Source organism: Myotis daubentonii, chromosome 3 (assembly GCF_963259705.1).
Source record: "Myotis daubentonii chromosome 3, mMyoDau2.1, whole genome shotgun sequence".
Lineage (NCBI taxonomy): Eukaryota > Metazoa > Chordata > Mammalia > Chiroptera > Vespertilionidae > Myotis > Myotis daubentonii.
Genome location: NC_081842.1, coordinates 76,399,803 through 76,413,146, shown reverse-complemented (window position 1 = coordinate 76,413,146; position 13,344 = coordinate 76,399,803).

Below are 13,344 nucleotides of genomic sequence, written 5' to 3'. Positions count from 1 at the left end.
AGCTGACAGTCGTATGGGTATTCCCTTGTAGGTAACTGAGTTTCTTTTTCTTTCTGCTTTTAAGATTCTCTCTTTGTCTTTTGCTCTTGGCATTTTAATTATGATGTGTCTTGGTGTGGTCCTCTTTGGATTCCTTTTGTTTGGGGTTCTCTGCGCTTCCTGGACCTGTAGGTCTATTTCTTTCACCAGGTGGGGGAAGTTTTCTGTCATTATTTCTTTAAATAGGTTTTCAATATCTTGCTCTCTCTCTTCTTCTGGCACCCCTATAATTCTGATGTTGGTACGCTTGAAGCTGTCCCAGAGGCTACTTACGCTATCTTCGTATTTTCGGATTCCTTTTTCATTTTGCTTTTCTGGTTGGGTGTCTTTTGCTTCTTCATATTTCAAATCGTTGACTTGATTCTTGCAATCCTCTAGTCTGCTGTTGGGAGTCTGTACAATATTCTTTATTTCAGTCAGTGTATGCTTAATTTCTAGTTGGTTCTTTCTCACAACATCGAGGGTCTCATTAGATTTCTTGTAGGTCTCATTAAGTTTATCGGCAATTTCTAGAAAATTATTGAAAGACCTTAATAGTGTGGTTTTGAACTCTATATCCAGTAGTTTGCTTTCCTCCATTTCTGTCATTTGTGTCCTTTTTCTTTGTCTCCACATTTTTTTATGGTCCCCTGTGTTGATACAGTGGTTTTCTGTGCTAAGTTTCCTCTAGGGCCCAGTGGTTCAGCCTCCCCAATTACCTGAGGAGGACATGCTTGGTGCACCCCCTTGTGGGCTTTGTGCACAGTCTTGTTGTAGTTAAGCCTTGATTGTTGTAGGTATCACTGGGAGTAATTGGCCTCCAGGCCAATTGGCTGTGAGAATCAGCTGTGTCTGCAGCGGGAGAACTTCTGTGCTAGAGACACCCCTCTGGGGCAAGACTTGCTTCAATGGGGCTTTGGTGCTCACTGAGTCTGCCCCAAGTGTGTCCTTTATGTTTCCACGAAGCTTCAAACTGGATGGTCCCACTCTGACCTCTGGGCTTCCTGGCTCCTGGATCTCTAGGGAGGTGCTAATCTAGCCTCTGCCTTAGGCTATCCAGCAAAAGCCTCCCTGCAGGGCTTGGGCGGGGCGGGTTCCACGGAATCAACAGGGTGGGGCTAGCAGTTATGGCTGCTCTCATTCCTGCCCTCAGAGGCTTTGCTTCTCAATGTCCGGGTAATCGCTGCAACCCCTCGGAGAGAAAGCTGCCCTGGAGTTCTGACCGCTGCCAGACAGTCCCGCTTCTCCTATATGAGTCTGGGTCCCTAGAGACTAACACAGAACTGGAGCTCAGAGCCTGAGACTCCCTCCCAATTGAAAATGAGAACAGTGCCCTCAGCCGCCAGCCCGCTCCGCACGCACCTCCGCACCTTAGTATTTTACTTCCACACTACACCTCCTCTGAGTCTCGGTATGCTTTTCTCTTTCCTTCTAGTTATAGAATTTCCCCTCAGCCAGCCTTCCTGTGGTTCTGGGTGAAGTCCATTCCGTCTTTTAGTTGTATTTTTGAAGTGGTTGTGCAAGGCAGCAATCTCTGGTGTTTACTTATGTCACCATCTTGGTTTCCCCTCAGAGTTCTTCCCTCAGCCATGTCTAATCTACTAATAAACACATCAGAGTCATTCTTTATAGTATTTTTTATCTCTACTATTTATTTTTGTTTCTTTCTTAAAATTTCCATCTCTACTTACACTGCCTATTTTTTTCTTGTTTTCCCTCTCCTTTATCCACTAGAATCCTTCATATAGTAATCAGTTTTCCAAAAGGTATTAATCTGATAATTCCAAAACCTTATTTATTTATTTATTTGCCTTCAAAACCTAAAATATTTATTATCTGGGCCTTTGGCTGTTTTTTGTGTTTGTTTTTTTTTTTTTAAATCTCTACTACTAAAAGTATTACATATGTCCCTTTTTCCCACCATTGACCCCTTCCAGCCCACCCTCACCCCTCCCCCCAGGCATTCACCACCCTATTTATTTAATAAAATTACCAGATCATTAAATTTGTTAAGTTATTAGACATAAACTAGGACATCAAAAACATAAGAAAAGAATAGGATGCTTTATTTTTAAGACAATAAAACAAATAAAAAGAAAAAAAACAAGATTCCTAAAAGAACCAGGTTGGATTTCAGAGATGAAAAATAAAACTATCCTTATAATTAATCTGATTTTAAATTCATGCATAGACTAAAAATATAGATTAGCAGGATTAGCAAACTGACAGATATATCTGAAGAACATACATATCATATCTCATAGGAAGGTAAGAAGATGTGAAGGAATGATTGAGAGACATGTATAAAAGAAGGACCTACATCTATTAATAGGAGTTCCCAAAGGAGAGAATGTGGGGGAGGTAGTTTTCAAGGAGATAATGGCAGTGAAGTTCAGAGTTAATGAAAGTCATAAATTCATTCTATACATATCACAGGTCACCTCATACACTGCAGGTGGAAATGCAGGCTGGTGCAGCCTATGAGGAAAACAGTATGGAGTTTCCTCAAAAAATTAAAAATGTAACTCCCATTTAACCCAGTAATTCCACTTTTAGGGATATATCCCAAGAAATCAGAAACACCAATCAGATAGAATATATGCACCCCTATGTTCATAGCAGCACGATTTACAATAGCTAAGATTTGGAATCAGCCTAAGTGCCCATCATCAGATGAGTGGATTAAAAAAGAGTGGTACATCTACACAATGGAATACTATGCTGCTGTTAAAAAGAAAGAACTCTTACCATTTGCAACAGCATGGATGGACCTGGAGAGCATTATGCTAAGCAAAATGAGCCAGTCAGGGAAAGATAAGTATCACATGATCTCACTCATTTGTGGAATATAATGAACAATATAAACTGATGCACAAAAATAGATCCAGAGACATAGAAGCATTGAACATACCATCAAACCTCAGAAGGAAGGAAGAGGAGGGTGGGTGTGTTTGGGGTAAGAGATCAACCAAAGAACTTGTATGCATATAAGCATAATCAATGGACACAGACAAGAGGGGACTGAAGGCCTGAGCTGAGGGGTGGAGTGGGCTTGGAGAGGACAATGGGGGGAAAAGAAGACATATGTAATACTTTCAATAATAAAGAATTCTTAAAAAGATTTACTGAACATAATTATAGAAGTGTGACTTTTTGTTTTCTGGGTATTTAATGCTCAAATGATTTCTTAAGTGTTACAGCTATCTATCTATATCTATATCTATATCTATATCTATATCTATATCTATCTATCTATATCTATATATATCTATATATATCTATATATCTATATATCTATATATCTATATCTATATCTATATCTATATCTATATCTATATCTATATCTATATATATATATATATATATATATATATATATATATATAAAAGCCAAGCAACCAGAATGACAGAACGACCAGAATGACTGGAACAACCGGTTGCTATGGTGTGCACTGCAGTGACCAACCAGCTCTATCCCTCCCGCTGGCCAGGCCCTGATGGCTCCCATTGGGGAGGGCCAGCCGGACCCCACTCATGTACGAATTTGGGCACAGGACCTTCAGTATACCATAATTAACCAATGTCTCTTCTTTGGTTGCTTCTAAGATCTTTTATTTGTTTTTGATGTTCTGCAGCTTTCCTATGATATCACGTCTAAATCTTGTTCTGATGCTTGCTCTATCTCTTCAAACTGTGTATTTTATCCTTTAGTATCCCTTGAAATTTTTTCTTGGTCACTGAATACGATGTACTGGGTAAAAGGAACTGCTTTAAATATACCTTTATTAATGTGTTAGTGAGTTGTGAGGGGAAGGAAAGCATTGTATAGTCTTATGATTAGGTCTGTCTTTTATTAAGCCTATACCACTGGATTGTAAATTTCACAAGTGCTCCTCTCTCCTGTCCTTAGGTGAGATAGGATGTTTAGATTGGGGCTGGAGTTAGGTATATCTCTCCTGTCAAATATAAAGTTAAAGCTGGCTGGAACTGGGTATTGCCCTTCCCCCAGGTCAGTTAGGTTATATTATGGCATAAGCCCCCAACGGGTTAAGCTCTGGTTAAATTGTTTCTGTCCAGAGCTTGTTAGGGAAAACAAGATGATCTGGAATTTTAAAAAATCACTTCTTTCTTTCTTCCTATGCTGGAAGCATGCGAGTGAATTTTCTCCAGTGTTCACTGTGAAACTGGTAGAACGCTATGTAAGTTCCTAAAAGTACTGGGGGCATCAAACAGCTGGGTTCCCTGGGAGTATTTATTCCTCACTGAGCCTGTAGCAATTTGTCAATTACATTTTACCTTTTCCTAAGACACTGGTGACCATAGAGATTTTTGGTTGTAGGTCCCTGCTCAGGTAAGTTGTGATTTTCTGTATCCACCTGTGAGTCTCTTCAATTTGGGGGATAGCGATTTGCCCTGTAATTTCACTTCTCTTAAGAATTTAAGAATTGATGATTTTTTCAGTTTATTCAGCTTTCTGCTTCTTAGGACGTAGCAGTAACTTCCAAGTTTCTTATATAAATACCCTTTTTTAGATTTTTAGTGTTGGTGTGTGTTTTTTGGCGTGGCTAACAGTTCCATGTCTCAGCCATCCTCTATCCACTGCATGACTGAGGATGTTTATCACATAAGTTGTGGTAGGATCACTCATCGTTAGGCAGAGTAGCTCTTTGCAAGCTTGCTGTCTCTTTTCAACAATTTTTCTAACTCACTGTGTGGTGCTACACAGAACACTTAGTCAGCTTAATGATCAGAGGAGCTGAGAAATCCACATTCGATAGAGGAGATATTTAACTTAGGGATACCTGGCTAGAACTTCCCCTCAACCATTTCTAAACTACCATGTAAGAGGAACACTCATACTCCAGTCCCATGATGAATGCAGGGACTTTCTGATAGGTATCAGGTTTTCCTGGGCTTTATTAACTGAATCTATATTTACATAACAATGTTCCAAACACTTCTACTCCAAACATCTCCATCCCAAACCATTTCTGAAATTATAATAATAAAAAATATAAATTAAATAGTTTATAGGAAAGGAAATGTAAAACTTTATTGTTTTCATATGTAATTTAAAAAAACCTACATTAAATTGGTTTACTGTTTGACTTGGCCTCTGATCCTTTTAGACATTGTGCCCTTGTAGAGTAAATTTTCTTGGTTATTTTGCTAGCTAATTTGGAGGAAACTTGGAGGTAATTTGCAAATTGACCGTTATGCCCGCACACAAGATGGCTACCCCCATGTGGGCACAAAATGGAAATCACAAGATGGCCAGCAGGGGAGGGCAGTTAGAAGTGACTAGGCCAGTAGGGGAGGGCAGCTGGGAGCAATTGGGCCCACAGGGGAGGGCAGTTGGGGGCTACTGGACCTTCAGGGGAGGGAGGGCATTTGTGAGGAACCAGGCCTGCCGGGGAGGACAGTTGGGGGTGATCTGGCCAGCAGGGAGCAGTTAGGCATTGATCACGCTGTCAAGGGAGTGGTTAGGGGGTGATCAGGCAGGCAAGCAGAAGCGGTTGGGGGGCAATGAAGAAGGCAGGCAGGCGAGCATTGGGAGCCAGCAATCCCAGATTTTGAGAGGGATGTACGGTTTAGGCCTTGAGGATTGGGCCTAAACCGGCATTCAGACATCCCCCGAGGTGTCCCAGACTGGAGACGGTGCAGGCTGGGCTGAGGGAGACCACCCTCAACTGTACACTGGGCCTCTAGTTGAGAGATAAAAATCTCATAGTCATATAAATTGATGCAGAAAAAGCATATGACAAAATCCAACACCATTTCTTGATAAAAAAAAAAAAAACCTCAGCAAAATGGGACTAGAGGGATCATACCTCAACATAATAAAAGCCTTATACAACAAACCTACAACCAACATACTCAATGGACAAAAAATAAAACCATTTCACCTAACAACAGAAATGGACAGAGATGGCCACTTTCACCACTCCTGTTCAACATAGTACTAGAAGTGTTAGCCATAGCAATTAGACAAGAAGAAGAAATAAAAGGCATCTAAATTGGAAAAGAAGTAAAACTGTCCTTCTCCGCAGATGACATGACACTATACATAGAAAACACTAAAGACTCCATCAAAAAATTATTAGACTTAATAAATGAATTTGGCAATGTAGCAGGATACAAAATTAACACCCAGAAATCTATAGCATTTTTATACACCAATCGTGAACTTACAGAAAGAGAGATTTAAAAACCAATCCCATTAAGCATTGCACCAAAAATATTAAGATACCTAGGAAGAAACTTAACTAAGGAGGTAAAAGATCTGTACTCATCAAACTATAGAACACTGAAAAAAGAGATAGAGGAAGATATAAACATATGGAAGAACATACAGTGTCGATGGGTTGGTAGAATCAACATCATTAAAATGTCCATACTACCCAAAGCAATCTATAGATTCAATGCACTCCCCATTAAAATACCAATGGCATATTTCACAGACCTAAAACGAACTCTGCAAAAATTCATCTGGAATAAAAATAGACCCCAAATAGCTATAGCAAAGCTGAGAAAGAACAAAGTAGGAGGGATCTCAATACCAGATACCAAGCCACGGTTCTCAAAACTGCCTCGTACTGGCACAAGAACACATATATAAACCAATGGAATAGAATAGAGAACCTAGAAATCAACCCAACCACTATGCTCAATTAATATTTGACAAAGTAGTCAAGAAGATACAATGGAGTCAAGACAGTCTCTTCAATAAATGGTGTTGGGAAAATTGGACAGATACATGCAAAAAAATGCAACTAGACCAGCAACTTACACCATACACAAAAATTAACTCACTAATCATCCTAGAGATGCAAATCAAAACAACAATGTGGTACCATCTCACACCTGTCAGATGGCTATCATCAACAAATCAACAAACGTCAAGTGCTGGCGAGGATGCAGAGAAAAAGAAACCCTCATGCACTACTGGTGGGAATGCAGACTGGTGCAGCCCCTGTGGAGAACAGTATAGAGTTTCTTCAAAAATCTAAAAATGGAACTCCCATTTGACCCTGTATCCCACTTCTAGGAATATATCCCAAGAAACTAGAAACACCAATCAGAAAGGACATATGAACCCCTATGTTCATAGTGGCACAATTTACAATAGCTAAGATTTGGAAACAGCCTAAGTGCCCATCAGCAGATGATTGGATTAAAAAACTGTGGTACATCTACACAATGTAATACTATTCTTCGGTAAAAAAGAAGGAATTCTTACCATTTGCAGCAGCATGGATGGAACTGGATAGCATTATGCTAAGTGTAATAAACCAATTGGAGAAAGATAAATATCATATGATCTCACTCATTTGTGGAATATAATGAACAACATAAACTGATGAATAAAAACGTATCCAGAGAAGCATCGATCAGACCATCAAAGCTCAGAGGCAATGTAAGGGATGGTCGGGGCAAAGGGTAGAGATCAACCAAAGGACTTGTATGCATGCATATAAGCATAACCAATGGACACAGATACCAGGGAGGAGAGGACATATGTGGGGGGCGGGGACACAAAGCGGGGATAAGGGCACATATGTAATACCTTAATCAATAAAGAAAAAAAAATAGATCCAGAGACAAATGGCAGAGGAGGTTGGGGAGGGTTAGAGAACAACCAAAGGACTTGTATGAATGCATATTAGCATAACCAATAGACACAGACACTGGGGCGGTGGGGGCTTGCCAAGGGTGGAAATGGCTGAGTGGGGGAGGTTAATCGGGGGAAAAGGAGACATATGTAAATCTTTAGACAATAAATTTTAAAAAAAGAAAGATTGTATTCTCTATTCTACACAAAACTGAATTGGTTTCACAGAAATAGGAGATATGTGTTTGCAATAGAAATAATTCTTCAGTATGAAAGCATCTTCAATACATTGGGGATAAATTATATTGAGCACTTGATTTTCTTCATGTTCTATCAATGTTAAAAAGGGCTCTTCACTATACCCTGCTCTCTGAGCAAATTTAATGAGCTCCTAAACAGAGATTTTGAACACAATTCTTTTTTTTTTTGTCATCTTTTCTGAAAGTCCTTGAGCTTAGTTAAAAAGAATAAGTAGAGATTAGGCAGGTGAAGAGAAGTTGAATGATCTTATGATCTTTGAGGCAATATATCTCTGTGTGTATGTATATGTTAAACACAAAACTTCTAAAGTAAATAGTCAGAGTAGATAACACATTCTTTGGTATGTTCTCATAAATATTAATATTGATGGACTATTGGAACAACTATATGTGCCATTTAAGAAACTGATAGTAATCTATGAAATTAGCCTCCCTTTAACCATGGAGGATACATTCCAAGACCCTTAGTGAATGCCTGAAACTATGATTAGTACCAAGTCCTAGATATACTAAGTTTTTTTTCTATACATATATACCTATGTTAAAGCTTAATTTATAAATTTGGCACAGGAAGAGATTAACAACAATAACAAATAATAGAACAGAACAATTATAATACACTCTAATAAAAGTCTTTTCTCTCTCTCTCTCTCTCTCTCTTTCTAATAACTAATCTGAAAAGGGAGATGTTTACTCAGTGATTAATGCACAGGCAGTATATATAGTGTGGACATGCTGAACAAAAAGATAATTCACATCCCAGGCAGGACAGAGTGGAATGGTGTGAGATTTTATCACACTACTCAGAATGGATATGCCAATTAAAACTTATGAATTGTTTAATTCTTAAATTTTTCATTAAATATTTTCTGATCAGAGTTGATGGCAGGTAACTGAAACCAAGGAGAGTGAAATTGCAGAAAAAGTGGACTGCAGTAGTTTACTATATACATATATATTTTACCTAGATATATTGCTCATGAAGTTATATAATGAAAACTTTTACTAGCTTTAAAATTTGCATCCATAGATAGAAAAAAAATTACTTCAACCTCAACTGCATTTCCATAAAATTCTAAATGTTTTGTTTTCTTGTCTAATAATAATTAACCTTTGCAGAGTCAATAATGAACATAGTATCCAAAGGAAAAAAATATCATTCCATGAATGTGTAAGTTGAACTGAGTGAGGGTTGGCACAATGAAAGGAGTATGATTTAATAATATTCAACATGTGACAGTCATTTATTGACACATTAAGCAGTTTGCAGCAGAAGGAAGGCAACATGTGCCTGATTATCCCCCATGCAATCCTGTGTAAGAAAATAAAGTTCAGTTCATATACCATATAAAAAGATTTAGCTCCTTCAAAGTAACTATATTTTTAAATGCTGTTATTAAGTTTTAAAGGAGGTTATCTTTTTTAAAGTTATAATCACTGTTTTGGGATAACTATTTTCCTAAAGACCTCTAAACTATTTTTACTAATTATCCTATAAGTTAAGAATTAATCAAAATTATTATTACATTCCTCCACATTTTCCATGCTCTTGTCTTCAGTGGTCTCTATCACTAAGCTCATCATGAGATGAAATAACAAAACGATATTATTCTTCCATGCACACTGCATAAAATGCCACATCATTTGGCTTTAGAAATCACGCTGTTTTCCTCATGAGTTTAATGTAGTTTATATACATTTCTTACAGGTGTTGAAAACCCCACACCCTGATTACAGAAAGGCCATATTTCACAGCTAGAAATGGGATGTAAATGGAGGGTTATATTTCACTGGAACAAATACATGCTTAAGCTAGTAATTACCATTTATAGTGTTGTCCTTAAAATGTCTAACAGCCCCTTGGCTCCTCGACACACCATTCATGTTAATTCTCAGACAAGAATTTCCAAGTAAAAACAAACCATATAAATCTTTCAAAGTGGTCATGAAGATACTCTTCATGAAACTATAAAAGCCATTAAATTAACAACGATAATATTATGTGCATGGACATATCTTAAACCCATGGGCCTATATCATTTAGCAACAGGAACTCAATATGCTATATAAGTAGCAAGCACTGTATAATTATCCCCAGTATAAAGACGAAGAGACAAATTGCTAGGAGGGCTAAGCAGTTACCATGAGGCTGTATGAACAGAACTGGTATGTTTCCTGAAGAATTGCCTTTCTAAAGTATATTTGCTGTGGAAAGTATAGTGATGAAAGGAATTATTAATTATTGAAAGCCTACTAGGTGCAGGTAGAATCACTTGGTTCTTTATCTTTGGCATCCTGATTTTATTCTTAAAGTCAGTGAAATTTCATTAGACCTTAAAACCACAAGTACATTTATTACCTTCTAATCTTAATTTTAGTGTATATTCTATGATAAAAATACATATATTCTTATATTCTATTAACCCTTATAGTACCAAAAACTCTTCCCAGTCCCTTCTTTCTTCCATATGATACTTTCTTGGTGATTTATAATAAAGATTAAATTCTCATAGTGATTTTTTTCAATAATGCTAAGAACATTGTCATATGAAGATAATTATGTAGCTCTTTGATCTTGAACACTAATATTTATGGGCCTTGATTTCTTTATCTCCCATTGAAAGTTTTTTATTAGTGTGTTCCTTGGACCCATTCCAGTTTAATATTCAAAACTTTAATTGTGCTGTTTTATTCATTATTTCCCCCCTACATGGGAGAGTAGTAACCATGACATTTCCCAGCCAAAGAAGGAAAAGCAATATCAATCAGTCCTGTGCACTTGGGTTCTTCCTTCACCCCTCTCACAAAGGGGTAATTTCTGTTCACCTGACACATCTATTTGTATTTGATAATAGAATACAGTCATGTTCCAAATAAAAAAGTTTCACTCAATGACAGCATATACAACAGGAGTCCCATTAGATTGCAGTGGAGCTGAATTTTCAGTAAGAAATGGAATGGTATGTGGTTCAGGAGGAAATATTTTTTCTCTGATGGGAGCAATATTTGTGTAGTTGGCAATAAATTCCCTCTCACTCAAAGTACTTCAATTTTGAGTGCACAGATTACATCACAATCATTCAAACACTGACCTGTTTTAGCAAAGAGGATCCTTTCTTCTCATTGCTACATACTCAGCATGTCCTACAGCCTCCCAGACATAGCTTGATGGCTTCAGAGTACGTTGCTGTAATTTCTTTGTGGAGGACACAAGATCCTATTCAAGGACACAGGTTCATAGGAGCTATCTAAACATGTACTAAATGCCACTGCCACTTTAGTAAAAGCTTCCTGTGATAGTATGGAGACAGCCTGTCCCTATACTTTGGACATATTCTCAGGTTTTAATGATGTGAAGCATAGATACGTTTTATTTCTTCCATCAATCCAATGCCAGAGAGAGCCACATAGGGATAATGGGACTAAAAACAAATTTCCAAAGTCAAAATATTGAGTCCTAAGCTCTACACTCTCTCAATATTAAACAACCCATTTTTATTAATATCACAAAGTTCATAAATGTGAGCAGCGTTCAAACATGCAAGGGCCAAAACCACATTATTACCAGTATAATCCCCTATATTCCTTTATCTCTCCATCTTGATTTTTTATTCCTACTTATCCTTTTGAGACAGTGTTTATAAGTCTACGGTAGTGATAGTAATGGCCTAGTCCTTCACATTCTCTCACCACTCACTCACTGACTCATCCAGAGCAAGTTCTGGTCTTGCAACCTCTATTCATGGTAAGTACCCTATGAAGGTGTACCATTTTTTATCTCCTATAACCTACTTTTCCTGTACCTTTTTTATCTTTAGATATGTATAGATACACAAATCCAGTTGCCTATGGTACTCAGGATAGTAACATGCTGTACAGGTTTATAGCCAGGGTGCAATAGGCTATGTCATACAGTGTAGGTGCATAGTAGGCTGTGGACATATTTGGGTTTCTGTATGTGTACTCTGTGATGTGCACGCAATGATTAAATTGCCTACCAACCCATTTCTCAGAATCTGTCCCTGTCATTAAGCAACACATGACTCTATATTGAATAAAAAAGTTCTAGTAACACAGGTTTGTATCTGAAATATAGTTAGTCCCATTCAAACCACTTGAACCAACAATAAGAAAAGAAAGGGTGGTTTTTTAAAGATACACTGGCAAGACAAAAGCATATGTAACTCATTTTACTTTGGAAAATAAAACATAAAAATAGATCATATTTATCAAATTCCATTATAATCTACAGCCACTATTGTATTACATGGAATATTTCCTATGGAAAGAAATGTACTAAATTCCCACATGTTCAGGAGATATTATTTTATCTTAAAATAATCCAAATCTAAGGTTACAGTAAGGTGTTTCCTAATGAAATTTTGCTTGATAATTTTAATTTCTATTCAAAAAGAAAGAGAGAAACAGTAGAACACTCATTTATAGGCACCAAGAAATTCTTCTCATGGGTAAATAAAATAAATTATTGTTGTTAATAAAATGTCACTTTACCCTTAGAAAGGTCATTGCTTTATTCAGTTTCACTATTCCCTATGCATCACAACCTCAATTGCTCTCTGTAAAAGCCAAATATTTTCAGAGAACATTTCAGAGGACTATTACCATACATTCCTCCTTAGTATCTCCGACATTTTGTATGTATGACTTCATCTGGGCCTTTCTTTTCACTGCAGCTTAGTTTATGGATAGGTAAGCAAAAATACTTTCAGAAATTTGTCAAGGATATCTGGCATCAAGAAATGGTTTTATAGTTTACTGATATTCTAGCAATTTGCTTTGTCCAACAGATGCAAAATAATTTTAGCTTGTAATCATTTGTGATAAAGAACATATGTTGCCTCCTGATAAATTTATCAATGATAAAACTACACAATGCACATACTAAAAGAAAATGACTATTATCCCGTACAGGTTAACTCATTCAATTGGTCATGGTTTGATTATGGTCAAGAGCATGTACCTGGGTTTCAGGCTCAATCCCAGGCATTGGTCTGGGCACATGCAGGAGGAAACCAATCAATGTCTCTCTCTCTCTCAGTATCTCCCCCTTCTTTCCACTCTCTCTAAAAATCAACGGAAAAAAAAATATCCTTGTGTGAGGATTAACAACACACACACACACACACACACACACACACACACACACACACCCCAAAAAACAACAACCCTCATAGACACAGAAAATAGTATGATGATTACCAGAGGGAAAGGGTAATGGGGAGAGGTAGGAGAGAGTACAAAGAGAATAAATAGTGATGGAAGGAGACTTGAGTTGTCAAAAGAATTTATATGTGCCTACTTTTATCTATTCCTGTCCAGAAAGTATACCATTAGTCTTTGACAGTGTTGGCATTTGATGAAGGAAAACTTTTCAGTATTGTTTTAATTTATTGTCCTTGATTATTAATGACTTTGAGTATTACTTCATAGATGT